Source organism: Rhinoraja longicauda, chromosome 1, assembly GCF_053455715.1.
Source record: "Rhinoraja longicauda isolate Sanriku21f chromosome 1, sRhiLon1.1, whole genome shotgun sequence".
NCBI lineage: Eukaryota > Metazoa > Chordata > Chondrichthyes > Rajiformes > Arhynchobatidae > Rhinoraja > Rhinoraja longicauda.
Window position 1 is genome coordinate 98,622,844 of NC_135953.1, and position 25,874 is coordinate 98,648,717.

The 25,874-nt window shown below is 45.8% G+C and overlaps 1 protein-coding gene across 1 annotated transcript in view; it reads right to left on the reverse strand.

Annotated features, from left to right (window-relative positions):
• LOC144595607 (PDZ and LIM domain protein 5-like) overlaps positions 1-25,874 on the reverse strand; it is a 235,085-nt gene that overhangs the window by 151,804 nt on the left and 57,407 nt on the right. The window lies entirely within an intron of this gene.

Consider the following 25,874-nt stretch of genomic DNA (forward strand, 5'->3'; position numbering starts at 1 on the left):
GGCAATTATTTTACAGAGGGGGTGGTGAGTGCCTGGAACGCACTGCTGTAGTGGTGGTGGAGCCAGGTATGATAGTGATATGGATTTTGTTCAGGTAGTTAAGAGTCAGAATTGGTATCATGTTCAACACTGGACATTGTGGGCCAAAGGGCCTGTTCCTGTGCTGAACTGTTCTATGTTCTATTCCCCGTACACAGCACGGGAGGTAGCTGCTGGCCTCGGCTCTCTGCGAAAGAGCATCAATCAGTTCCACTCCATTTCTTTAGACTTTAGAGATCCAGCGTGGAAACAGGTCCTTCGGCCCACCAAGTCCACGCTGACCAACAATTACCCCGCACAGTAACACTATCCTGCACACTAGGGACAATTGACAAATTTTAAGTCAGGATCGAGCCAGGGTATCTGGCGCTGTGAGGCAGCAACTCTGCCACTGCACCACTGTGCCGCCCGAACAGTGATTTCCACGTGGACATACATATGTTGTAATTTATATATTTTTTTAATATAAGAATACAACACAAGAAAGGGACCTTTGGCCCACTATGTCTGTGCCGAACATGAAGCCAAGTGAAACTGATCTCATCTGCCTGTACATGATCCCTATCCCTCTATTCCTTGCACTTCCATGTCCCTATCCAAAAGTCTCTTAAACGTCACTACCATCCGGCTAAAGAAATTCCTCTGCACCTCCGTTCTGAAGGAATGTCCTTTCATGCTGAGGCTGTGCCCTCTGGTCCTAGACTCTCTCACTAGTTGAAATATCCTCTCCACATCCACTCTATTCAGGCTTTTCAATGTGTGGAGGTATTGCTAGGGGTGCTGGTGCCTAATGCAGAAATGAGAAACAAACCCATAAGAAATAATTTGGCAGGTCACAATCAGCAATGCAAAACTGCACCCATTCCAAATGAACAACACATGAATAACAAGGGGGGCACTGTGACCTAGTGGAAGAGCTACAGCCTCACAGCGCCAGAGACCCAGGTTCGATCCTGACTACAGGTGCAGTCTGTATGGAACTTATACATTCTCCCCTTGACCTGGATGGGTTTTCGCCAAGATCTTGGGTTTCCTCCCACACTCCAAAGACCTACAGGTTTGTAGGCAAATTGGCTTGGTATAAATGTTAATTGTCCCTAGTGTGTGAAGGATAGTGTAAGTGTGCGGGGATCACTGGTCGGTGCGGACTCGGTGGGCCAAAGGTGCTGTTTCCATGCTGTATCTCTAAACTAAACTAAACTAAACCAAACGTCTGTAATGTCACAAAAGGCCTAGATAACCTTCACAGGGTATTATCGACAACCTTGTAAAGGAATACTGGTTAGATTCTGCCCCTTCTGCTTCTCCCATCCCAATTGCCCTTTGTACTTCAAAGGTAGAGCATTCATGACTTTGTACTTTAATACCAAGGCTTAAGGAAGACTGACAAATACAGCTATTAATAACTTGCCTTGGATTCCTCTCAAATAATTCCACAACTGAGGCCGGAGGAAGAATGGAAACTATTTAAAAAATGGTGTCTTGCTGTTTCAAAAGAAAGCTTGGGCCAGATGAGTTTGATGGTAACATGCCAGAGGAATGTGGTTTATTCTGCAAGGGGCTAACCCATATACAGCCCTTCAGCCCAATCAGACCATGCTAGTGCTTTGTTTTACCCTCACCAAGGAACTTTTATTCCATGGTCATAACATAGTAATTTAGACTTTAGAAATACAACGTGAAACAGGCCCTTCGGCACACCGAGTCCGCGCCGACCAGCGATCATCTCGTACACTAGCACTATCCTACACACTAGGGACAATTTACAATTTACTGGAGCCTATTAACCCACAGACCTGTACGTCTTTCGAATGTGGGAGGAAACCGGAGCACCCGGAGAGAAGCCGCGCAGTCACAGGGAGAACTTGCAAACTGCGCAGACAGCACCCGCATTCAGAATCGAACCTGGTCTCTGACGCTGTAAAACAGCAACTCTACCAGTGCACCACTGCATTAATCAGAGCTGCCATTTGTGCAGAACCATGAACTTGATAGAAGTTTAGACAATTATGAGAGGCAGAACCTTTTTCTCAGGGTTGGGGATGTCCAAACTAGAGGGCATAGCTATGCGGCGAGAGGGTGAAAGTTTAATAGAGCTGTGCGGTGTTAACAGAGGGTGGTGAGTGCCTGGGACATGCAGCCAGGGGTGGTGGTGGTGGAGGCAGACACGATTGTGGTGCATAAGAGGATATTGGATAGGCACATGGATATGCAGGGAATGGAGGGATATGGATCAAAAACAGGCAGATGAGATCAGTATAATTTGGCCTTGTGTTCAGCCCAAACATCGTTGGCCGAAGGGTATAATCCTGTACTGTAAACTCCTGTAGAGTTCATGTCAAAGGAGCAGAATTAGGCCATTTGGCCAATCGAGTGTACTCCGTTATTCAATCATGGCTGATCCATCTTTCCCTCTCAACCCCCCATTCTCCAGCCTGCTCCCCATAACCTTTGACTAATTTTGAATGTGTCAATCTACACTTTAATACTACCCAATGACGTTACTTCGATAGCCATCTATGCCAATGAATTCCAGATTCACCACCCTCAGGTACTTCCGTAAGCTACTGTTTAGATATCATGCAAACCAAAGGTTTTCATTGTACCTACCCGGTACGTGTGACAATAATAACCCCACACAATGGATTTCAGGGAAAATCCCAGATTCCAAAGCAACTCAAATAGACCACACAGCCCTTTGATCTAGCTTTATTATTTAACAAAGACCACAGTTGATACCCTGACTGCTCCACTTCCCCACCCAACCTCCACCAGAAAGCATTTTATCGAGATGCATCACAGATGGTTTGGGAACAGCTCCATTCGAGACCGCAAGAAATTGCACAAACCAACTTCCTTTCCAATGACTCCATCTACACTTCACGCTGCCTCGGCAATGCCACCAGAATAATCAAAGACCAGTGTCACCCCGGGTCACTCCCTCTTCTCCCCGTTCCCATCAAGGAAGATGTACAGAAAAAAGGTGTGTGAAAACGCACACCTCCAGATTCAGGGGCAGTTTCCTCCCAGCTGTTATCAGATAACCAAACCATCCTATCAACAACCGGAGAGCAGTCCTGAGCTTCCATCTATCTCACTGGAGACCCTCAGACTATTTTTAATCAGACTTTACTGGACTTTATCTTGCACTAATTTTCAAGACATTCAAGAGAGAGCTAGATTGAGCTCTTAAGGATAGCGGAGTGAGGGGGTATGGGGAGAAGGCAGGAACGGGGTACTGATTGAGAATGATCAGCCATGATCACATTGAATGGCGGTGCTGGCTCGAAGGGCCGAATGGCCTACTCCTGCACCTATTGTCTATTGTCTAAACGTTATTCTCTTTATCATGTATCTGTACACTGTGGCCGGCTTCATTGTAATCATGTATAGTCTTTCCGCTGACTGGATAGCATGCAACAAAAAAGCTTCACTGTGCCTCAGCACTTGTGACCATAAAATAAACTAAACAAGATCATGTCTCATCCTCCTACACTTCAAGAAAGAAGGTGCCAACCTGTCCAACCTTTCCCTATAGCTCAGGCCCTCAAATCCTTGTTAATCCCTGCACTCTTTCCAACGGAACAACATGCTTCCTACAGCAGTGTGTCAAAAATCTGAACGTAAAACTCCAAATGCAGCCTCACCAACGTCTCGTATAACAGTGACATGACATTCCTTACCCCTGGGGACAAATTCCTGACCACCAATGAAAGGACAAGTGCTTTTTATAACTCCCTATATAATAATAAAGTGAAGTGAAATCTTGCTTTCAGACTGCAATATATGAACACGGTCCAGAGGACCCAAGTGTTAGAGTTTAGTTTAGTTTAGAGATACAGCGTGGAAACAGGCCCTTCGGCCCACTGAGTCCGCACTGACCAGCGATCCCCACACATTAACACCATCCTACACACGCGAAGGACAATTTACAATTATACCAAGCCAATTAACCTACAAACCTATACGTCTTTGGAGTGCGGGAGGAAACTGAAGATCTCGGAGAAAACCCACACAGGTCACGGGGAGAACAGACAAACCACTGTTCAGACAGCATCCGTAGTCGGAATCAACCCGGTTCTCTGGTGCTGCAATCACTGTCAGGCAGCAACTCTACGGCAACGCCTTACAGCGTCAGAGACCTGGGTTCGATCCCGACTACGGGTGATGTCTATATGGAGTTTATATGTTCTCCCCATGACCTACATGGGTTTTCTCCGAGTGCTCCGGTTTAGACAATAGACAATAGGTGCAGGAGGAGGTCGTTCGGCCCTTCGAGCCAGCACCGCCATTCAATGTGATCATGGCTGATCATTCTCAATCAGTACCCCGTTCCTGCCTTCTCCCCATACCCCCTGACTCCGCTATCCTTAAGAGCTCTATCTAGCTCTCTCTTGAATGCATTCAGAGAATTGGCCTCCACTTCCTTCTGAGGCAGAGAATTCCACTTCTGAGGCAGAATTCCACACTCCAAAGACATGCAGGTTTGTAGGTTAATTGGTTTCTGTAAATTGTCCCTCGTGCGTAGCGAAGAACTAGTGTATGGGCGATCGCTGGTGGGCGCAGACTTGGTGGGCCGAAGGGCCTGTTTCCATGCGGTATCTCTAAACTAAACTAAAATGTTGTTCAATAATACACGCTTGCTCATATGAAAGTTATCCAACATGCCTCACTGATGCTCTTGCCATATCCCTATATATTGGCTCTTGTTTTCATCCAATTCCCTGCTGAAACTCCTTCTATTCCCCTTTCAAACAGGATATTCTAAATCACAATCTCTCTCCACATTAAAGAAACCACTACATAGTTCGCAAGAAACACTACCTAATAAAAAATTAATAGCTTGAACTAAATTGACTGCAGACATTCTTAGTCAGTCACTGTTTTTTATAGTTCTTACAAGAGAAACAAAATAATTCTCATCAATGGAGATGCGTTGGAAAAGTTTCCCTTTTTACACAGAGAGTGGTGGGTGCCTGGAACATGCAGCCTGGGAGGCAAAGACAATAGTGGTGATGATGAGGATTTTGGGCTTTTCTCAGAAGTAGCATGGTGGCGCAATGGTAGAGTTGCTGCCTTTCAGCGGCAGAGGCCCTGGTTCGATCCTGAGGGAGTTTGTATGTTCTCCCTGTGACCGCGTGGGTTTTCGCTGGGTGTTCCTGTTTCCTCTCACATTGCAAAGATGTACAAGTTTGTTGGTTAATTGGCTAAAGGTTAGGCACAAAATGCTGGAGTAACTCAGTGGGTCAAGCAGCATCTCCGGAGAAAGGGAATAGGTAACATTTCGGGTTGAGATCCATCTTCAGACCTACTTTGTAGAAATTCTCCTCCTCTCAGTCGTAAGAAGGGTCTCAATCCAAAACATCACCTATTCCTTTTTATTCCAGAGATGCAGCCTGACCCACTGAGTTTAGAGTTTAGTTTAGAGATAGAACGTGGAAACAGGCCCTTTGACCTCTCGAGTCCATGCCAACCAGTAGTCCCCATACACTAACACTATCCTACACACACTAGCGACAATTTACAATTATAACATGCCAAATAGCCTACAAACCTAGAGAGTGGGGGGAAACTGAGATCCTGGAGAACCTAGGGAAACTGAGATCCTGGAGAAAACTTCCACAGGTCACAGGGAGAACATACAAACTCCACACAGACAAGTGTCCATAGTCACTTCAAACCCGGGTCTGGCGCTGTAAGGTAGCAACTCTACCGCTGCACCACCGTGCTGCCCGATTACTCCAGCACTTAGTGTCTATCTTCGGGGTAAACCAGCATGTACAGTTCCTTCCCACACATTAAAAATGAGGTTATTTCTTTGTCCCTGTGATGTTAATTTTTGGAACTCTCTACCTTAATGGTTGATGGAACCAGAGGCAAAGATTGAGGTGGAGATTTAATTCATAAACAAGAGGGTGAAAGTTTACTGAGGAGTTAGCATGCAGGTACAGCAGGCAGTGAAGAAAGCTAATGGCATGTTGGCCTTTATGACAAGACGAGTTGAATATAGGGGCAACGAGGTCTTTCTGCAGTTGTACAGGGCCCTGGTGAGACCGCACCTGGAGTACTGTGTGCAGTTTTAGTCTCCAAATTTGAGGAAGGACATTCTTGCTATTGAGGGTGTGCAGCGTAGGTTCACTAGGTTAATTCCCGGAATGGCGGGACTGTCGTATATTGGAAGACTGGAGCAACTAGGCTTGTATACGCTGGAATTTAGAAGGACGAGAGGGGAACTTACTGAAACATAAGATTATTAAGGGATTGGACACGTTAGAGGCAGGAAACATGTTCCCAATGTTGGGGGAGTCCAGAACAAGGGGCCACAGTTTAAGAATAAGGGGTAGGCCATTTAAAACAGAGATGAGGAAAACCTTTTTCAGTCAGAGAGTTGTAAATCTATGGAATTCTATGCCTCAGAAGGCAGTGGAGGCCAATTCTCTGGATGCTTTCAAGAGAGAGCTAGATAGAGCTCTTAAGGACAGCGGAGTCAGGGGCAATGGGGAGAAGGCAGGAACGGGGTACTGATTGTGAATGATCAGCCATGATCACATTGAATGGCGGTGCTGGCTCGAAGGGTCGAATGGCCTCCTCCTGCACCTATTGTCTATTAGCAGGAATGTGGAGTCAAGATTGCAATAAGATGAGACATGATCGTACTGAAAGGCAGGGCAGGGTCTAGACAACAAGTAAGTGTTCTACTCATGCTTCTTGGCTGATTGACTACATTTAAACATTTCTAAGGAAAAGCATTGACGTAAATCCCGGAAATGTAATCATTTCCTTCTGTCCATCAACTCACTGCAGTGAGTATTTAAGCAGAAGTGATAACATTATTTTTTCGTGATAAATATTCTTTAACAAAGCAGTTTGAATGAAGCCACTTGAGAAACAGTGAGCAATTAGAGTCAAAGAGTAATGTGCATTGAAACAGGCCCTTGGGCCCACCTCGTTCATCCTGTCCGATTTGCCTTTATTTGTGTTTCCGCCTTTGTTCCACCTATTGTACTTAAGTTTGATTTGATTGTACTGTATTTGTGTATTATCTGATCTGTTTGGATAGCATGTAAAACAAATCTTTTCACTGTATGTCAGTACACGGAACAATAGTAAACCTAAACCTGTGAAGGAAATTTCCACAGGTCTTTTATTTTTTTTAATGAAGCTTTACACTGACCACTTCAATTAATATTAGTTGAGCACATTAGTGGGGTGGCATGGTGGCGCAGCGGTAGACCATGCTGCCTTCCAGCGCCAGGGACCAGGGTTCGATCTTGACAACGGGCGCTGTCTGTACGGAGTTTGCACTCTCTCCCTGTGACCTCATGGGTTTTCTCTGGGTGCTCCGGTTTCCTCCCACACTTCAAAAATGGTTAATTGGCTTTGGTATAGATTGGAAATTGTCCCTAGTAAGTAGGTTAGTGCTAATGTGCGGTGGTTAGTGCGGACTTGGTGGGCCGAAGGGCCTGTTTCCACACTGCATCTCTAAACTAAACTAAACACGATATCAAAAATGTAAACCCCCTCCTCACCCCATAAAGTCCTTCCTTGACGGTATTTTCTTTGGCGTTCAAACACTATTGTCCCTGCGGGAGTTTATTCTGTCAACAAACCTGTAACATTGTGTACAACAGATCCTTGTTGCTCCCGGGCAGTCTAGAACCAAGTAGATGGTTTCCAATTCTAACCACAGTCCAGCCCAAACAAGGCAGCAATTCATTCGCTCCTCCAAAAAAAGTAGCAAACTTATTGAGGCAATCATATGCCAATGGCAAGATTGGTTGTGAAAACAACTACATTTATTAGCCTCAAAGCACGAGAGCTCACTCAGTTCCAGCAGTGCCCAAAATTTTGCAGAACCAAAGTGACATGAAGTTTCTGCCTGGGTCGAGATTGTTTAGTTTAGAAATACGGTGGCGCAGTGGTAGAGTTGCTGCCTCATCGCGCCAGAGACCCGGGTCTGGCTAAGGGTGCGTTTGTCCGTTCACCCTGTGACTGCGTGGGTTTTCTCTGGATGCTCCGGTTTCCTCCCACATTCCAAAAACCTACAGATTTGTAGGTTAATTGGCTTTTGTAAAAATTATTCTTCGTGTGTAGGATAGAACTAGTGTGTGGGCAGTTGCTAGTTAGCATGGACTCGGTGGGCCAAAGGGTTTGTTTCCACACTGTATCTCTGAACTAAACTAAAGATACAGAATAGAAACAGTCGCTTCAACCTACTGAGCCCAGGCCGATCATCAATCACCCATTCACACTAGCTCTGTTATCCCAGTTTCACATCCATGTCCTACAAACAAAGGGCAACTTACAGGGACCAATTAACCTGCAAACCCGCACGGGAGGAAACTGGGACACCCGGGAGAAACACATGTGGTCACAGGAAGAGCATACAAACTTCACACAGACAGCACCAAAAGTCGGAATCGAACTTGGTACACGTGAACATAATAAACCTAAACCTAAATCTCACGTAAAGCAACAAGTAAAATTAATACTACACAATTAATTGGTCAGTACCTCAGGAGCGGAGTGAAACAAAATTTCACACTGAGCCATAAAAGGGAGTCATAGAGTCACACACCATGGGAACAGGCCCTTTGGCCCACCTTGTCCATGCCGAGCAAGTTGGCGTTTGGGCTAGTCCTATCTGCCTGCATTGGGCCATTCGCCTCTGGCTAAATGTCTTTTGAAAGTAGTAATTGTGTCCACTTCGAAAGCTTCCTTCAGCAGCTCATTCCAGGTACAGACTACCCCCTGAGTAACAAGGTTGTCCCTCACAAATCCCTCCCGTCTCACATTAAGGCTACACCCTCTAGTTTTAGAATTCTCTCCCCTGGAAAAAAATGATTTAGACGAGAGATACATCATGGAAACAGGGCCTTCGGCCCACCAAGTCTGTGCCGACCCGCGACCACTCTGTACACTAACACTATCCTGCATATTAGGGACAATTTTACAATTTTCACCAAAGCCAATTAGCCTACAAACCTGTATGTCTTTGGAGTGTAGGAGGAAACCGATGTGCCAGGAGAAAACCCACGTGGTCACAAGGAGAACGTACAAACCCCACACAGTACAGACAGCACATGTAGTCGGGATCGAACCCGGGTCTCTGGTGCTGTAAGGCAGCAACTCTCCCGTGGCGCCACCGTGCTGCCAGAAACGTGAGTGTAAGAGACCTGGGCCAGATTGTGCTGAATTGTGAAGCAGGACAGGGAGGTGGAGCGGTTTATCATATCATATCATATCATATATATACAGCCGGAAACAGGCCTTTTCGGCCCACCAAGTCCGTGCCGCCCAGCGATCCCCGCACATTAACACTATCCTACACCCACTAGGGACAATTTTTACATTTACCCAGCCAATTAACCTACATACCTGTACGTCTTTGGAGTGTGGGAAGAAACCGAAGATCTCGGAGAAAACCCACGCAGGTCACGGGGAGAACGTACAAACTCCTTACAGTGCAGCACCCGTAGTCAGGATCGAACCTGAGTCTCAGGCGCTGCATTCGCTGTAAAGCAGCAACTCTACCGCTGCGCTACCGTGCCGCCTTAGGGAAGGAAGGAAGGAATCTTTAGGGAAGGAATCCCTGGGTTTGATACCCTCGACAGCGTCAAATGACGCAATATCTTTGCAGACGATAATGGAGTCAGAACTGGAGAGGCTGAAACAGCACAGCTGAGCCCTGTGACAGAATTTAAATGATTATTGACTGGAGCTGGCCCAACGGGGTCTCAAGATGACCAAATTAGACTAATTTAAATGGAAAATGAATTCCAGTAATAGTGCAGCTGAATAAACAAACTAGTCAGCAGTTCCAATTGAATTCTTCTCAAAAGCTCTTATGTTCTGAGGGGTGACTGATGGATTGAGTTTGAGCTTATATAAACTAAAATTGGATGTAATCCTACGTAACTGGGCCATTGGTCAGAGAAATCAGAGGCCAGAAAGGCTTCAACAGATCAGGGTCAGAGCAATGCCTCTCAACATCAAATTCTGGACACCAATTGCTGCAAACTTGCTACACCCAGAACAGATGTGTGGAGAGCTTGCCCTTGATTATTAAACCCATCTAAAAAGTCGAAGCAGACTGGAACAAAAGTGGACTTGGGGACGAGCTGCTGGCATCCACTGCTCTTTACTTACTTTTCTTCTGTGGAATTCATTGCCACACAAGGATGTGGAGGCCGTCACTGGATATTTTCAAGGTGGAGATTGACAGATTCTCGATTAGTAAGGGTGTCAGGGGTTATGGGGTGAAGGCAGGAGAATGGTGTTGAGAGGGAAAGATAGATCTGCCACGATTGAGTGGCAGAGTAGACGATGGGCCCAATGGCCTAGTTCTGCTCCTAGAACTAATGAACTTTTTAATAGAAAGATGTGGCATGGAAACAGGCCCTTTGGCCCACCGAATCCACGCCGAATATTGATCATCCATTCACACTAGCTCTATGTTAGTTAATTACTGTCACTTGTAATGAGGTACAGTGAAAAGCTTTTTTGATGTGTGCTATCCAGTCAGTGAAAAAACTATACATGATTACAATCGTGCCGTCCACAGTTACAGATAGAGGATGGCATTCCACTTTCTCATTCACTCTCTACACACTAGGAGCAATTTTCAGAGGTCCATTAACCTACAAATCTGTACATCTTTGGCGTGTGGAAGGAATCCAGAGCACCCTTCAGGTCACAGAGAGAACGTACAAGTTCCGTACAGACAGCACCCGTAGTCAGGATCGATCCCGGGTCTCTGGCGCTATGAGGCAGCAAATCTACCGCACATCACTATGCTGTAACTAGTGTGAACGGGTGACCGATGGTCGGCGTGGACTTGGTCGGCAGAAGGGTCTGTTTTCATGCTGCATCTTTAAACACTGTGGACAGCTCGATTGTGATCATGGATAGTCTTTCCGCTGACTGGTTATCACGCGACTAAAAGCTTTTCACTGTACCTCGGTACACGTGACAATATACTAAACTAAACCATCTGGTTGAAACGACTAGGTGAAAATGCAAAATTGGCACATGCTCTATGGCAGTCAACACAAAACTTGTTGTACATGGATTAATGTTTTTTGACGGACAAACTTTACTTTCTTTCAACACTGAAGATCGATGATGATGATAATACTTTATTGTCACTTACACCTAGGTACAGATATTCATTGCTCTCGCATACAAAGTACACAAGGGAGTCGCCACCAAAGTGCCGATAAAGCTACAAAAGGTACTGATCCCTTCTTTGTCCCTGTTCTCCCCCACCTGTTCTCCCCCACCCCGAGTCCCCCTTAGTTCTCGGCAGCCCCCCTATGCCGGTCCTGCTTTGTTGATGTGCTCGTTCCAGCAAGCTCTTACTTGCATATCTTGGGAAGGGATCGCAGTGATTCAAGCCCATTTGTGATATCTCAGCCATTCTGGAAAAATATGGGAGACCTTTGAATGCATGCCAACTTTCAAGGCTCACATCAAAAGCTGCTTTAAAACCCAGGACTTGGACAAACTCCTCACAACCTGGCACAGAACTTGCTTTGACTTCAACACTAATTGGCCTCCCTAATTTACAGGCAAGGTAGTTTGGAGCAAAACAAATCAAGCCCCAAATAACGTGGCATTTAAAGGAACTTTATGTTCCATGACCAAAAAGAATAGTCCCTCGATAACTGCCAAATGCAACTTAAATTCACAGTTCTACTTTGAATGGTAAATGTACATTCCCATGAATATACTTTGTCAGAAAACCAAAGATAGTTTTCATTTAGTTTTACATCAGCCAGTTGTAGAAACGTTTGAAAGGAGATTTATTCAACAAATGTGGATGCAAAGGGAAACTTCATTCTACATGTAGATACCAGGTTCACCAAAGATAGATGCAAAGTGCTGGAGTAACTCAGTGGGTTAGGCAGCATCTCTGAAGAACATGTATAGTTGACGTTTCGGGTCACTTCATTATACGTTTAGAGGTACAGTGCAGAAACAGGTCCTTCGGCCCACCAAATCCACGCCGACCAGTGATTTCCACACATTAACACTATCCTACAGAGACGAGGGACAATTTACAATTTTACCCACCCAATTTACCCTGCATGTCTTTGGAGTGTGGGAGGAAACCAGAGCACTAGGAGAAAACCCATACAGGTTACGGGGAGAACGTACAAACTCCATACAGACAGAACCCTGGTCAGTATCGAACCCACGTTGCTGGGACTGTAAAGCAGCAACTCCACAGCTGAGCCACTGTGCCCCTCTAAGGTTGGAGTGTCTGCAACCAGAGGAGTTAAACATATAGTGGAGAGGCTAGAAAGGCGAACTAGAACCCAAGTCATACAGCGTGAAAACAGGACCTTAAGCCCAATTAGCCACCAGCCTAATCAAGGACGAGTCTCATCCCGGTCACTCCTCCCCTCTCCCATTGGGCAAAAGGCATAGAAGTGTGAAAACACACACCTCCAGATTCAGGGACAATACAGGCAACTGAACCATCCTGCCAACAACTAGAAGCAGTCCTGAACTACCATCAACCTCATTGAAGAACCTTGGATTATCTTTGATCAGACTTTACTGGACTCCATCTTGCACTAAACATTATTCCCTTTATCATGTAACTCTACACTGTGGGCAGCTTGATTGTAACCATGTATTGTCTTTTCTAAACTAGGACTAAAACTAAACTAATACTAAACTGAATAGTCTTTTACTTTGTTGTCACGAGTTCTATGTTCTAGGTTCATAAATTATACAAGTAGAATTAGGCCATTGGGCCCATCAAGTCGACTCTACCATTCAATCATGGCTGATCTATCTTTCCCTCTCAACCCCATTCTCCTGCCTTCTCCCTCTAACACCCGTACGAATCAAGAATCTGTCATTCTCCGCCTTAAAAATATCTATTGATTTGACCTCCACAGCCTTCTGATATTCAGGTACACAAACAGAGCTTTCACAGACAGAGCTTCCACACAGCAGAAGATTCTTCAGCTCCAAACTGCGGGAAATCAGAGGAGCCTCGCCTGGAGTGGGTCTGAGGCTCGTCTCCCGCTCGGCCCCTCGCCCCTGAAGACCAGGAACCGGAAGGAGGAGAGGGTTTGGATAGTTTCAAAGTATAAATGGTGTCTCAGTACTAAAAGTGATCATATTAAATTTCCATTCAACATCATTCAGAGTGCTTCATTTAATTACTTCAACAATCTTTCCTTTCGGACCAACCACTGCAGCACAGATAGTTTGCAATTGTAAATGTAGAATGCATCAGGAAAAAAAGATCGCAAGTCAAAAATAGCCTCTCACCTAATAAAAATAGAGCCAGTCATCTTGGCAGGAAAAGTAGGGAAAATGTCCCCCCTCATCAGACCTATCATGCCATTGGATACTGTGACCGGCACGGTGGCGCAGTGGTAGAGTTACTGCATCACAGCGCCAGAGACCCGGGTTCGATCCTGACTACCAGTGCTGCCTGTGTGCAGAGTTTGCACGTTCTCCACATGACTGCATCTGTAGTTTCTTGCATCTGCACACTTGTATTTAATTTAGAGAGAGAGAGATAGCATGATTCAAAGATACTTTATTGTCACACGTACCTAGGTACAGTGACATGCTTTGTTTTGCATACATCCCGGTAGAATCAGACAGCAGACCTCACCTAGGCAGTACAGAAAGAGTCTGATGCCGACAATGTTACAAAAGTTCACCAAACAGCCCTATATTCTCCCTGCTGCCGTAGGTGGCAGAAGGCAATCCCCATGGGCAACCCCTTCATTTTCAGCTCCCTCTCAGCCGGGTCATCCCTTTGTTCCCGGCGCATGGCTTGCTGGGATACTCCCAGAAATACATGGAAACAAGCTCCTCGGCCCACCGACCATCAACCACCCGCTCACAGTTCTATGTTATCCCACTTTCCCATCCACTGCCTACACATTAGGGGCAATTTTATAGAAGCCAATTAACATACAAACCTGCACGTCTTTGGGATGTGGGAGGAAACCCGAGCACCCAGAGGAAACCCACTGGGAGAACGTGCAAACTCCACATACAGTGGCTGAGGTCAATATTGAACAGGGATCTCTGGTGCTGCAAGGCAGCTGCTCTACCAGCTGTGCCTCTGTGCCGTCTAAGCTGACTGGATAGCACACAACAAAAAAGCTTTTTGCTGTACCTCAATATTAATATTGATATTGATGCACAGTGACAATAATAAAAAACTAAACTTTTTCACACAAAGGGTGGTGGGTGTATGAAACATGGATAGGATAGATTTGGGGGGATATGGACCAAACGCCAGGCGGTGGGATTAGTGTAGCTGGGACATTTTGGCCGGTGTGGGCAAGTACGAACAAAGGGCTAGTTTCCACACTGCATCACTCGATGACTCAAAAACCTATGTATGCCAAGGTCTGAGAGTTCCTTCCAATGCAGAGGGGCATACCCAGAGAGACAGACACTGTTGAAGTCTACACAAGGCAAGGAAACTTGCTGCTAAAACGTTTTACTGTTCAAAGTCTCCAGTTCACAGCACATGCATTTCTAGCCAAAAGGTTTCAGAAACAATGCCATATTTATATGGTTGTCTAACCGCGTTCAAAATTAGAAAGTCACTGTTGGTAGAATAACACATGACACCTTCAACATTTGCAACGTCTTTGCTGGAAAGAAGCATGGCAGGTGTTACAAGTCAACCCCAAGTGCCATTAGTATGGACATCCTTCATAAACCTGCCTTTACCTCAAATAACTGCAACCATTCATTCCATGGGGAAAAAAAAGGCTGGGTCAGATTTCCATGCACCGTGAATGTTTCGTTTAGTTTAGAGATACAGTACAGGGCAGAAACAAGCCCTTCGGCCCACCAAGTCCACGCCGACCAGCGATCAGCCCATACACTAGCGCTATACTACACACGAGGGACAATTTACAAATTTACCGAAGCCAATTAACCTACAAACCTGTACGTCTTTGAAGTGTGGGAGGAAACCGGAGCACCCGGGAGAAAACCCACATGGTCATGGGAAGAACGTACAAACTCCGTGCAGAGAGCACCAGTAGTCAGGATCGATCCCGGGTCCCTGGAACTCAGGTAAGGAAGCAGCCTGCGCCACCATGCTTTTCTATCAAAGCAATTTGTAGACTGGATGACAGTTTGCTCAAAAACCTCAAGAAAAATCTCAATGCAATTCTATAAAATCAGCTTTTAATCTTGGTGAAAAATGTGGAGTGACCACAAAGTAAGCTGAGAAAAAAGATCCAGCATTTCATGATGAACAAGGAACTGCAGAGTTTCAGTTTCAGATTTCACAGCGGGGTTACCTGTTTAACAACCCAGCTTTGGTTTCACAGAGTTGGGATCGACCTTTATAACCATGAGTGCGTACCCAGGACTCACGAGTCAAACAACTGCTGCTACAACTGACATCATCTCAATGGGAGTGTAGACAAGAATGACTGAGAAAGCAATCTAAACAGATGTCCGGGATTCTTGGGGAAAAAAAAGCAATGCCTGTTCAAATAAAAAACTCACCGGTTTAATACCAAAATTCATAATTATTTTAGCAGTGCGGTAGGGACAGAGAATCTCTCATTCCATCAGAATTCATTGACCTCATCGACTCAGGAATTTCCTGAGTCATAAAAAATGTGGTTATAAATCCCATTATGCATCAAACCAGTTACACAGGGGGAATTTTCTCTCTCATCAAAACCTAGAAATTGGAAAAGAAGGAGGCCATTGAGTCATAGAGTTGACTCTATAACGATCTCCAATTTTCTATCAAGTCCACCACCGATTTTCTGGCACCCTTGGTGCAGAGGCTTTCTGGATTATCCATTTTGCCGGACTGCCAGAGGGATCCAACTGTGGCCTTGGCCGCCGAGGGGCCGAGATACTGGCCTGTAAAGTTCGCCTCAGAAGTCGACCATGAGAACAGATCTGCCGGCTCCGGCCGGGCCGGAGTTCCAGAGCCCCGGCCGCAGAGGGCAAACTCGACCAGCTGATCGGCCATGGAAGTCCCGTTGAGGTCAGGATCAGCCGCCTCATCCGGCCTAGGCGCCACATTTTTGGGGGGAATTCCGGGGGGAATTTCAAGTGCGCTCTCGTAATTTTGCCCGGATTAAAGGAGTTGCCAGACTAACCGTAGCCAAAAAAATCAGTGGTGGACCTGAACACCATTCCTCCTTTCGTCTCCTCCTCTCGATTGTCAAAATTGAGCAGCCTCTGTCTGTCAAGGCACTACAAAGTACTTGAAGGCTCGTTAAATTAATCAGGAAGCTATTTATTGTAATAACACAAGAAACATGGGTGCCAATTTACATTCTGCCGGCTCCCACAAGTAATGATGCTACTTAGTTACTTATTTTTAGGAAGATACAGCATGGAAGCAGGCCCTTTGACCCAATCGGTTTGCAGGTTAACTAGTCTCTGTAACTTGACCCCTGTCTAGGGAGTGATTGCGAAAATAGAATAACAGAATTAGTATGAACATGTGATCAATGGTCAGCATGGACTCAGTGAGCCAAAGGGCCTATTTTCAAGACGTATCTTTTAATCAAGACCGTCAAGACTGTCAGTCGGAAGAAAGGTGCCGACCCGAAACATCATCTATCCATGTCCTCCAGAGATGCTACCTGACCCGTTGGGTTACACCAGCACTTTAAGGCTCTTTTTATTCATCCCATAATGTCATCAATTCACCCCAAATTATACCTTATTTTTGGTCTGAGTGAGGAACTCAATACCTCTGCTTCTGTTCTGTTGATCCATTGCTTCCCCCTCATTTATTCCCTGCACACAAACACTTGACTGATCGTTACCCTGAGCCATATGGCTTTTTTGTGTTTGCACATTTTTCTGCGGGTGAGATCAGCATATGCAATACACTTGTGGAATGTTGTACCTGACAATATCACACACAGGAGCTGGGTCTGCATGTACAATGGAGAATTGTACAGCGGTGAATGTACAAACAAGTAACTGCAGGTGCTAGTTTACAAAAAAAGAGGACACCGTGGGAGGTGGGTTTGAGCTGCCGGAGGAGTTAGCCATTATCAGGCAACTGAACCATCCTATCACCAACTACAGCGCAGTTCTGACCTCCCACTGCCTTATTGGAGACACTCAGACTATCTTTGATCGGACTTTATCGTACACTAAACATTATTCCCTTTATCATGTAACTGTACACTGTGGACGGCTCAATTGTAATCATGTATAGTCTTTCCGCCAACAAAAGCGTTTCACTGTACCTCGGTACATGTGACATGAACTAAATTAAACTAGTCAAGGCAGACACTAGAACAATATTTAAATCACCTTTGGACAGGTACATGGATCGGAAAGTTTTAGAGGTATATGGGCCAAACGTGGGAAGCTGAGACTATTGTGGATGGGGAATCTTGGTCAGCATGGGCGTTGGGCCAAAAGGCCTGTTTCTGTGCTATATAATTCAATCACTATGACACAAAGCGCTGGAGTAACTCAACAGGTCAGGCAGCATCTCTGGAGAACACGGATAGGTGACGTTTCAGGTTGGGACCCTTCTTTGGTATGTGTTGCTTAATGTGTGCGGTAACCAATGAAAAGGTAGCCATGAGATACAGATGTTGCTCCAATCATTTGAACACATGCTGGACCTTCAGCAGGTAAGGCAGCATCTGTGGAAAGAGAGTTAGATTTAGCTCTTAGGGCCGAAGAAATCAAGGGAAAAAGCAGGAACGGGATACTGATTTTAGGTGATCAGCCATGATAATATTGAATGGCGGTGCTGGCTCGAAGGGCCGAATGGTCTACTCATGCACCTATTTTTCTATGTTTCTAAGAGCAATGGTTAATGTTTCAGATCGAAATCTCAAGGGACTAGCACAGTGGCATGGTGGTGAGTTCCTGTCTACACCTGGGTGTCCTTGTACACCAGTCACTGAAAGTTGGTGTGCAGGTACAGCAGGCAGTGAAGAAAGCTAATGGCATGTTGGCCTTCATAATGAGAGGATTTCAGTTTAGGAGTAAAGAGGTTCTTCTGCAGTTGTGTAGGGCCCTGGTAAGACCACATCTGGAGTATTGTGTACAGTTTTGGTCTCCTAATTTGAGGAAGGACATCCTTGTAATTGAGGCAGTGCAGCGTAGGTTCACGAGATTGATCGCTGGGATGGCGGGAGTGTCATATGAGGAAAGATTGAATAGACTAGGCCTGTATTCACTGGAGTTTAGAAGGATGAGAGGGGATCTTATAGAGACATGTAAAATTATAAAAGGACTGGACAAGCTAGATGCAGGAAAAATGTTCCCAATGTTGAGTGAGTCCAGAACCAGGGGCCACAGTCTTAGAATAAAGGGGAGCCCATTTAAAACTGAGGTGAGAAGGAACCTTTTCACCCAGAGAGTTGTGAATTTGTGGAATTCTCTGCCACAGAGGGCAGTGGAGGCCAAATCACTGGATGGATTTAAGAGAGATTTAGATAGAGCTCTAGGGGCTAGTGGAATCAAGGGATATGGGGAGAAGGCAGGCACAAGTTATTGATTGTGGATGATCAGCCATGATCACAATGAATGGCAGTGCTGGCTCGAAGGGCCGAATGGCCTCCTCTTGAATCTATTTTCTATGTTTCTATGTTTCTACAGAGCCAGAGACCCGGGTTTGATCCTGACCATGGGTGCTGTCTGTACGGGGTTTGTACGTTCTCCCTGTGACTGCGTGGGTTTTCACCGGCTGCTCCGGTTTTCTCCCACATCCCAAAGACATGCAGGTTTGTAGGTTAATTGGCTTCTGTAAATTGTCCCTGGTGTGTAGTATAGAACTTGTGTACGGGGTGATTTCTGGTTGGCACAGACTCGGTGGGCTGAAGGGCCTATTTCAGTTACTCCAGTACTTTGATGTTTTTAAATATTTCCAGCATTTTTGGTTTTAAAGAGTGTAGGTAAGGCATCCTATCTTGGATAGCTGGGCGTTTGCAACCGCAGTGAACTATTATGTCGCATTGATACCATCTTTTCAACACATTTGAGAAATGATCTGTTAAGTGATCACATAGATCAAAGCAGATTAGAGTACTGCTCTCCACTAAATCCAATATGACGGTCTTTCTCTGCACAGTTTGTGTCATTAGCCTCATGTTGACTGACAAAGGGTATAATTAAATAACAAGCAAATAAAGTAACCATTGGGCCATTTCCGAATCAACGCCCAGCTTTTGTAAGCCGAGGTCTAACAATGAAATTCCTACTTGTTGCAGCTTCACAGACAAGTTAAACGCAACTCCTCACAAGAGCATAGATCGGGTAAACGCAAAGAGTCTCGTGCCCAGAGTAGAGGGAATTGAGATCAACTTTAAGGTGAGGTTTAATAGATTTAAATAATAGAATAATATAATAATAATATAATAATAGAATAAAATGAGAAGTAATTGATTTAAGGTGAGGGGGGAAAGATTTAAGACGAGCCTGAGGGGTAACTTTTTCACACAACGGGTGGTGGGTGTATGGAACTAGCTGGTAGGTGAGTCAGGTACTATCGCAACGTTTAAGAAACATTTAGACAGATACATGCATCGGACAGGTTTGGAGGGATATTGACCAAACGTTGGCAGGTGGGACTAGTTTAGATGGGTGGGTTGGTCGGTGTGGGCAAGTTGGGCCGAAGGACCCGTTTCCACTCTGTTTCAGTTTTGATCATCCTGCTACAGGGAAGATGCCGTTAAGCTTGAAAAGGTGCAGAGAAGATTTACGAGGATGTTGCTAGGGCTCGCGGCAGTTATGGGGAAAGGCTCAGACTTTATTCCTTGGAGTGCAAACATGAGGGGAATAGATAGGGTGAATGCACAGTCTTTTTGCAAGGGTAGGGGAATCAAGAACTACAGGGCAAAGGTTTAAGGTGAGAGGGGAATGATTTAATAGGAACCCGAGGGGCAGCTCTATAATGTGCAGGTAAGGTGGTTAATTGGCCTCTGTAAATTGCCTCTAATGTGGAAGAAGTGGATGGGTAAATGGGATAACATAGAACTAGTGTGAACAGACGAATGATTCTGTGCATTCACCCGATCTATGATTGCATAATTTTGTACACCACTATAAGATCACCATTCATCCTCCTACGCTCCAAGGAATAAAGTCCTAGCCTGCCCACTGTTTCCCTGTAGCTCAGGCCCTTATGTCCTGGCAACATCCTCGTCAATCTTCTCTGCACTCTTTCCAGCTTAATGGCATCTTTCCTGTAGCAGCGTTGACAAAACTGAACACAATACTCCAAGTGCGGCCTCGCCATTGTCTTGTACAACTGTAACATAACGTCCCAATTTCTATTATTCCAAACCAAACACAAGATTGCAAAAGGGAACAGCTTGAAGATTAGCAGGTCACCATCAATCAACCAACCAAACCCCCCTGGGCTTTTAACAGACCAAATTAGCACAGTAAACCTTCGCAAAAACGGACCACAGGGAGGGAGGGAGGATGGTGTCCATTATTGCCGATTGTCCGCTATAACACAGTGAGGGGGGGTAACATTTAAACCAAGGCCGAGAGAGAAGAAACGTGACATCGGGGAGGGTAAAACCAGGGGGAGTTCACAGGTCGAGGTGCCCAGAGCCCCCGGCCCCACACGACAGGTACGGGCCTAGTACTCACACCGCCCTTCATGCTGCTCGCTCTCTCCACTCCCACGACCGGAAGCTCCCACAACATGGTGCCAGTGCGCTGGGTCACCGGCGGAAGTGGGGGGTGGTGCAACCTGGTCTGCTATAATCACAACCTGCTGCATAGAGGTCCCGTTATTGCGAGGGTTTACTGTATTATACCTAACTAGGCTGAAGATCATCCTCCATTGGTTGCTTCACCCTTACATCTGCTGCTTCACCCTTACATCTGTGGGTAAGGTTACCACCTTTGCCCCAATGTTGCAAGCCATCTGACATTTCTAATAGACAATAGACTATAGGTGCAGGGGTAGGCCATTCGGCCCTTCGAGCCAGCACCACCATTCAATGTGATCATGGCTGATCATTCTCAATCAGTACCCCGTTCCTGTCTTCTCCCCATACCCCCTGACTCCGCTATCCTTAAGAGCTCTATCTAGCTCTCTCTTGAATGCATTCAGAGAATTGGCCTCCACTGCCTTCTGAGGCAGTGAATTCCACAGATTTACAACTCTCTGACTGAAAAAGTTTTTCCTCATCTCCGTTCTAAATGGCCTACCCCTTATTTTTAAACTGTGGCCCTGGTTCTGGACTCCCTCAACGTTAGGAACATGTTTCCTGCCTCTAACGTGTCCAACCCCTTAATAATCTTATATGTTTCGATAAGTTCCCCTCTCATCCTTCTAAATTCCAGTGTATACAAGCCTAGTCGCTCCAGTCTTTCAACATATGACAGTCCCGTCATTCCGGGAATTAACCTAGTAAACCTACGCTGCACGCCCTCAATAGCAAGGTGCGGTCTCACTAGGGCCCTGTACAACTGCAGATGGACCTCTTTGCTCCTATACTCAACTCCTCTAGTTATGAAGGCCAACATTCCATTGGCTTTCTTCACTGGCTGCTGAACCTGCCTGCTTCCTTTCAGTGACTGATGCACTAGGACACCCAGATCTCATTGTACGTTCCCTTTTCCTAACCTGACACCATTCAGATAATAATCTGCCTTCTTATTCTTACCACCAAAGTGGATAACCGTACAGACAGCATCCACAGTCAGGATCGAACCTGGGCCTCCGGCACTGTAAGGCAGCCACTCTACCGCTGTGCCACAGTGCCTTTGCTGATGGCTGCTAAATTTGTGGATTGGTGCAAAGTCAAATTCTGCTTCACTAAAGGCTCGTAGAGTATTACATCTGCCATTCTGACCAGGCTCAGCAGCTGTTTAAATGGCCCAGGGATCTCACAGTCATTAAGGGTGCTCACTCTGGGAAAATAATGAAACAGTCGGTTTCAAATGATAAAACCCCCAAAAAACCTCACTTATCAACACTTCCTGGCTTCCACCCCTGGCCTTTATGTTTACACAGATTCACAAATCCCTTGTTAAAACCACACCTGGTAGATATGATAAAAGACACAGACTGAGATTCCACACTTTTTGTAACTTCAGTTCACACGCTGGATACCAAGTCTGATTAAAACATTCAGCAAGACATATATTGTGGCAACACTTACACCACACAACCCAACACAAATAAAGTGTTTTTGGAACATGTAGATCAAAAAGCATAATGTTTCCGATTGAGGAAAAAGGACTTGATGTGGTAAGGAGGGGGTTTAAATTTTTGATATAGTGTTTAGTTTAATTTAGTTTAGTTTAGAGATACAGTTCGGCCCACCGAGTGGCCAAAGTCAGAAGCAGCAGTAAGCTCAGTGGCGGCATGGTGGCGGAACAATATTGTTGCTGCCTTACTGTGCCAGGGACCTGGGTTCTCAAGTTCATAAATAATAAGAGCAGAAATTAGGCCATTCAGCCCATCAAGTCTCCGCCATTCAATCATGGCTGATCTACCTTTCCCCTCAATCCCACTCTCCTGCCTTCTCCTCATAACCGCTGACAGCCCTACTAACAAGAATCTATCATGCTGCCTTAAAAATATCCATTGATGTCCTCCACAGCTTTCTGTGGCAAAGAATTCCACAGGTTCACCTCCCTCTGACTGTAGCAATTCCTCCTCATCTCTTTCCTAAAGGTACGTTTTTTTATCTGAGGCAATGGCCTCTGGTCCCAGGCTCTCTCACTATTGAAAACACCCTCTCCACATTCAGTCTATCCAGGCCTTTCACTGTTCGGTAAGTTTCAATGAGGTCCCCCCCTCATCCTTTTAAACTCCAGTGAGTACTGGCTCAGTGCCATCAAACAACCATCGTATGTTAACCAAATCATTCCTGGGATCATTCTTGAATATGATCGATTCGATCCTGACTACGGTTGCTGCCTATACGGAGTTTGCACGTTCTCCCTGTGACCGTGTGGGTTTTTCTCCGGGTGCTCCGGATTCCTCCCACGCTCCAAAGACATGCAGGTTTGTGGGTTAATTGGCTTCCGTAAATTGTCCCTTAGGATAGAGCAGGTGTACGAGGTGATAGGTGGTTGATGCAGACTCAGTGGGCCGAAGGGCCTGTCTCCACGATGTATCTCTAAAACAAAACTAAAAACCAAATCCCAAATGATTAAGTCAGTATAAACGCCAACTTCTGGGAGTCCAATCAAGAAAATGCTAATCAGCAGGGAACAGAGTAACAAAAGCATATCCAATTTCAACCCTCATCATGCTTGGAACTGTACATCAAGAATAATATCAGGGCAAAATAAAAAAACGTTGATCGTGCAATGCTGCAAATTCAATCGGCATATGGTTTGACCAGACGAGGATGAGCCAAGGCACCAGGCAAGAGGAGGTTACAGGGTGGAGAGGAATGATTAACGCAGCGGATAATAAATATCACAGTCCTTCCCAGCTTGAAAGGACCACCACCCTGTTATCAGCCTTAGCTAGGGTACTGTTCGATTCACCTCTACACCATTGGATTTTGTCTATGGAACTGGGGCGGCACACGGGTGCAGCGGAAGAGCAGCTGCCTTAGAGTCTCAGAGACCCGGGTTCAATCCTGACCAGGGGTGCTGTCTGTACCGAGTTTGCACGTTCTCCCCGTGACCGCGTGGGTTTTCTCCAGGTGCTTCTGTTTCCTTCCACGTTCCAAAGACATGCAGATTTGTAAGTTAATTGGCTTCTGTAAATTGTCCCCAGTGTGGATACTGCTAGTGTACGGGGTGATCGCTGGTCAGCATGGACTTGGTGAGCTGAAGGGCCTGTTTCCACGCTGTATCTCAAAAATAAAGTAAGCTCATATGCTACAATGCTGAGAACTATATTCTGCACTCTGTATCTTCCCGTTTGCTCTATATGTTGCACATAAGTTTGCACCGATTGTATCTATGTACGATATATCTGCTGTTTGGATAGCAATGAAAACAAACGTTCTCACTGCACCTCAGTACACGTGACAATAATAAACCGAAATCTAAACAGTTGTTCCTTACGTTTGTTTTATTCCTGTAAACTGTGCCTCTAAAAAATTAATCTTCCAATAACCGCATCATTTATAAAACGCCTTTCATGTGGTCCGTCATCAGGTGGCACAGTGGTGTAGTGTAGTGCCTCTCAGCACCAGAGACCCATGTTCGATCTTTGTGTTTTGCATTCTTTTGTTTTTACACAAAGCCTGGGCTGGGCACAAGCTATGAGCAAGGGTGGGGCAGGATATTAACTTTTTTTATAAGAAAATAACTGCAGATGCTGGTACAAATCGATTTATTCACAAAATGCTGGAGTAACTCAGCAGGTCAGGCAGCATCTCGGGAGAGAAGGAATGGGTGACGTTTCGGGTCGAGACCCTTCTTCAGACTGATGTCAGGGGGGCGGGACAAAGGAAGGATATAGGTGGAGACAGGAAGATAGAGGGAGATCTGGGAAGGAAGAGGTTAAGGGAGGGACAGAGGAGCTATCTAAAGTTGGAGAAATCGATGTTCATACCACCGGGCTGCAAACTGCCCAGGCGAAATATGAGGTGCTGTTCCTCCAATTTCCGGTGGGCCTCACTATGGCACTGGAGGAGGCCCATGACAGAAAGGTCAGACTGGGAATGGGAGGGGGAGTTAAAGTGCTCGGCCACCGGGAGATCAGTTTTGTTAATGCGGACCGAGCGCAGGTGTTCAGCGAAGCGATCGCCGAGCCTGCGCTTGGTTTCGCCGATGTAAATAAGTTGGCATCTAGAGCAGCGGATGCAATAGATGAGGTTGGAGGAGGTGCAGGTGAACCTTTGTCTCACCTGGAAAGACTGTTTGGGTCCTTGGATGGAGTTGAGGGGGGAGGTAAAGGGACAGGTGTTGCATCTCTTTAACTTTAACTTTAACTTTTTTTACTCTAAGAGGGCCATATGTACAAGACGTGCAAAGGAGCAAACACACGAGTGGGATCATACTTTTAGTTTAGAGATGCAGCATGGCAACAGACCCTTTGGCCCATTGAGTCCGCACCGACCATCAATCACCCATTCACACTAGTTCTTTGTTGCCCTACTTTCTCATCCACTCCCCGCACACTCCGTACACACTGGGGACATTTTACAGAAGCCAATTAACCGACAAACCTGCACGTCTTCGGGATGTAGGAGGGACGCGGAGCACCTGGAGGACACCCATGTGGTCACAGGGAAAACGTGCAAACTTCACACAGACAGCACCCATAGTCAGGATCGAACCCGGCTCTCTGATGCTGTGAGGCAGCAACTCCACCACTGCGCCACCATGCCGCTCCTAGTATATTGAGTGGGTAAACTCACAAATTCTACTTTGTTCTGCTTATCCCTTTCTTACTTTGCAAGATTATTACTCTGTTCTTTGTTGCAAGGTGCCACACACTGATTTTATGATGTCAAATACTTTTTAAGTGTAGTCTACTTTGCAAAGGCAGAGAAATGTTGTGGTCCACTGAGTTACTCCAGCACACCCCCACCCCCTCCCAATCCCCACCCATTCTTCCCACTGCTGTAATCAGTGTGAAGAAGGGTCATGACCTGAAACATCGCCTGGCCATTCCCTCCACAGACGCTGACCTGCTGTTCCCCCAGCATTTTGTTCAGGACCCTGAATCCTTCTGCATCTTCTCCAAAGCCTTCACATCCTTCCTGTAATGGGGTGACCCACAACTTTACACAATACTCCAATTGCCGCCCAACCAAGGTTTTACAGCGTTGCACCACAACTTCCTATCTCTTACATTCAGTGCCCCGGCCAATGAAGGCGAGCATACCATACAACGTCAATAGACAATAGACAATAGGTGCAGGAGGAGGCCATTCGGCCCTTCGAGCCAG